The sequence below is a fragment of the Asterias rubens genome, chromosome 6 (genome assembly GCF_902459465.1).
Source record: "Asterias rubens chromosome 6, eAstRub1.3, whole genome shotgun sequence".
Lineage (NCBI taxonomy): Eukaryota > Metazoa > Echinodermata > Asteroidea > Forcipulatida > Asteriidae > Asterias > Asterias rubens.
Window position 1 is genome coordinate 2468537 of NC_047067.1, and position 4670 is coordinate 2473206.

The window sequence follows — 4670 nt, forward strand, 5'->3', positions numbered from 1 at the left end:
CTCAAAAACTATGGCACTTCAGAGGGAGCCGTTTCTCACAATGTGTTAAACCACCGACCTCTCCCCATTTAAACTCGTCACCAAGAAAGGTTTTATGCTAATAATTATTTTGAGTAATTACCAAGCGTAGCAAAAGAAGAAATTGCGTAATGTCGTTATTGCTTGTAACTATGCATAATTAATATTTTTTACATCGGACATAAGGTTGTGGTTATTGGACAAAGAATTATTTCGGACAATTTTTAAAACAGTTTTGAATAACTCATTATTTGAGTTTTGTTACAACGTGGGGAAACTTTTCGTTGATAATGATGCAATTAGAACAAAGGACAAACATTCAAAGAAAAAACAATAGCAAAGTTTAAGTTACATAATATAGGACGATTAGTATAGATAAATTCTCACGTCTTTTTTAAAGGTTTTGTATGAGTATTTTTATCAAATAATATTCAAAGGATTCATTTTTGTTTTAAATTGTAAGTCTGTTTTAAAATGTTTCATCTGAATATTCTTATAAAGTGATATTCATTTGTTTCTACACTATTGTACACATGTTACACAGAAATCACTATTAATGCGCTTGTTTTGTAATGAGCAGTTTCATATTTTATTATTGTTTTAATATAGACCTATACATCTTCGGTTCTGTATGCTTTGTTTTATATATTTTAAGAAAACCGTTGTTTTGTAAAACAAATTTAGCTGAAGCTGTTTTGGCTTTTACACAACTTAATGCATTTATATTTTCTGCTAACTCGCCGGCGAGTTGTAATAAATGTACCGATAATAATACAATAAATGGTACAATATTGCAAAAAAGAATTCTGCTTATTATGGTTCAATTTGTATTCGTGTGCAGGCTTCCTTATTTTGTTCTTTAATCTACAGTCCCCCCCCCCCCACCTCCAATTGACGCCCCCCCCCCCCAGTGCCCTCATTTTAAATCTTGATGTTTTAGTTTAGCAATTTGTATTATGTGATAGGCTCTCTTCTGTTCTGTAAACCTAGGGGACTCGCATGGCGACGGGGCTCATGCACGCCCCCCCCCCCCCCCCAATTGATATCGTCCCACTTGCCCGTCCTATATACTTCCCAATATTGGAACATTAGTGATCAAGGATATTTATCTATTAGTACAACGAAATAGTAAGATTTTTACATTTTAACATAATAATGTAATTCATTAACACCAAAACGTCCACTAAAAGGACAAGTTTGAAACTTTAGGCTATAACATCCCCAAAACAAAACAACAAACAAAACAACATCAGTCTGAGCACGAGAACGTTTCCGAGAATTATGTATTAACATTTTTTCAGATTAAAAGATTATTGTCTGGGTTGGGTTGCAGGGCCGCGTAGCGTTGTTAATAAAATGAACATCGTATCAGAAACATGCCTCTTTAATTACATGATAATGACTAATTATCCTAAGATATTGTATTGCTTTAAATTAAAGAATTAAAGAATTAGAAATTCTAGAATTAAAGGCACTGGACACTATTGGTTATTACTCAAAACAATTGTAAGCATTACAACTTACTTGATATTAACGAGATATAGAGAGCTGTTGATAGTATAAAACTTTGTGGGAAACGGCTCCCTCTGAAGTAACGCAGTTTTTAAGAAAGAGGTAATTGCTCACTTAAATATTTTAAAAGGCTTCGGCCGAAGCCTTTTATTATGCACCTGAAAGCGCACAAAGAAATGCAACAAGGGTGGTTTTTTTCTTTCATTATTTTCTTGCGAAATCGATTATTAATCCAGTCCAAATTTTAACAGATTTGTTATTTTATGCATAATTATGTTGGGATACACCAAGCGAGAATACTGGTCTTTGAAAACTAACCAAAGTGTCCAGTCTGTGCCTTTAAATCAAATGATGACACCTGTCTGTTGTATTGTTTGTTTACAATGAACACCCGCCTCGTTAGTAAACACAACTAGCTCAAAGGTCGATTTCTACAAGTGGTATTGGTGATTGATACTTAACCTTTTGCCTCTCGGAATCTTTTCATTACAGCTTTCTGCCCTCTCTGTTTAGTATTACGGATTTATTTCTATAAGTTTTGTTTGTTTTATGGGAGGATTTTAGTTCACACCTTGGTGTTTTTAAGGTATGATTTTAGTGATGTCGCGTACTACACGAATTTATACTTTAATCTAGTTATATATTGGAGTTCATTCATTCCAATCCAACGGCTTCCAATGCATTGGACATTTTGAGATGGTTGATCCTTTTTACCGCATTCTTGTCCAGATATGTACATTGCCCCATGTTGGAGTCTCCACATGTTGGTTGTTTTGTTTGGCCTTCCTTTGCTAATAAATCTGAATTGGTTGCCACACAACCAAATCTGGCACCCATTGGTCTGTACTTGTCTTGCAATTTCCAGTAAACTTGAGCCTCATTTTGTTCTGGTTTTAGTATTGTTGACAGGTGGTTTCCGTAAAAATAAACTGTACTTGGGATGTGGTCTTGCAAACTTCATCAATGCCGACCTCGGCATCCTGTGTTGGGGTATAGTAATCATTAGGTAAAAAGAACTATCAGCTTGAAAGCACATTCATCAATATGCATACAATTCCCCCAAAGAAATACCTCTGCATAAGCATTAGAAAGGAATGTACACAAAATCCCTGACAAAATCAAGACTATATTGCGTTGGTCAAAAGATGTTATTACTTTCCCTCTATACAATAAACAAATAATATTTTGACTTGCTCTTGTCCCATAAGCTCATGCGGCAAAATTGCTGAATATTATTAAATTCCAGGGCAGCAGTACATTTTGCATGATATTGTCATAAATATTGTCCTCATTATCGGCAGCTTATAAGCCGAGTACAGATATATGTTCAACATCATTAAGATAATAATTGTAACAAACTGTTAAAATTTGTAACAATTGTTATCTTTACAGTTTTATTTTGTTTCGAAGCATTTGAATATACTAACTAAACCATTCTCCCATGACCCAAGTATATTAGGTGTTTTTCCACTGTAGTGTAAAACTAATTCATAAAAACAACTGCTATGTTTTTGTACGAGAGGAAGGTTGCAAGAAATGTTGCTGGTACAAAAGAAATACTGATAAACAGCCGATTGTAGTAATATGCAGTAACCATAACCCTTTTACCATAATTACATTTCACATTTCAAGCTATATCATAATTACAATTGACTCTCTTTCTCGCCATTGGAATAAACACAAAATACTTCCAACCCATCCTCAGTTTGGTTTAGTTGACTTTAAAATGGAGTTTTGTGTTTAAAGGAACACGTTGCCTTGGATCGGTCGAGTTGGTCTTTGAAAAGCGTTCTGTAACCGTTTGTTATAAAATGCATTTGGATAGAAAGATGTTGTAAAAGTAGAATACAATGATCTACACAAATATGCCTCGAAATTGCGTGGTTTTGTTTTTACCTCGTCGACTTACACGGTCGGCCATTTATGGGAGTCAAATATTTGACTCCCATAAATGGCCGACCGTGTTAGTTCGCGACGTAAAAGGAAAACTGTGCAATTTTGAGTGATACTTGTGTGGATCATTATAATCTACTTTTACAACATCTTTCTACCCATATGCATTTCATAACAAACGGTTTCAAACGCTTTTTATAGACCAACTCGTCCGATCCAAGGCAACGTGTTCCTTTAAACACCTGCCAGCACTACAACTGAATGTAAAACAATATGCACAGCAATTTGTACATGTGCTTATGTACAGGAAATAGGTAATAAACAAGCATTCTGAACCAGTGTTTGGTTCACGAACAGATCTGACATCACCTTATAATTATGCAAAGTATCCGATTAAAATTCAACATTTAGATTGAAAGATGAAAGCATGTCTCTTATAAGCGTTTTCTATTTGAATTGAATTTTGATAAGCAGTTTTACTTCCTTCTCTGCTGGGTTAAGCAATTTTTGTTCTGAAATGTTCCTGTTCCTGTTTAAACTGAAACTCAAGCGTTTGCATTAAGTTCATTGTTGGTCTCCAAGTTCAGACGTACCTGGCTCAATTTTTATAGAGCTGCTTAAGCATAAAAAGTAGCTTAGCACATCAACATTATGCTTACCAGAATAAGGTTATCAGGTAAACTACCTACCCCCGTGTACATTTTGTGACTGGTATCCTTCTAATGGCTGGTTTATAGAAACTGGCAAGCAATTTTTGCTGTTTGAGCAGCTTCAGTATAAGTATCCAGTGCTTTTTAATCGATGAGTGTAAAGAACGCTAATAAAATATTTAACAACCAATTCAACATCAATAATATTTATATGTTTTGACTTTATTAAAGAAGATTTAATTAATGCAATCACTTTAAGCGAATTTAGTTCATTTCAAAATGACTGCCATATTATCCTCAAATTTGCTGGTAAGGGCGTTATGCTAATGAGTCATAACAACACACTTATCTCAATGTGTAAGTTATTCGTGACATTGCGTCTGCCAAACCGGATCTATTTGGCTCAGTCAGCTCAGAAAGTTAAACATTCACAGAATTTATTGTTATCCGTAGTTATAGGTTCATCTAAAATCGTACTCCAGTTGGGAGTGGGGCATTACCATAGTTCAAAGGTCACTTGACATTGATATCACCCTGGCCGCGTAACCAGAGAGAAGCGTTTATGCTGTATGTATTTATTACTGCTGCACAAACTGT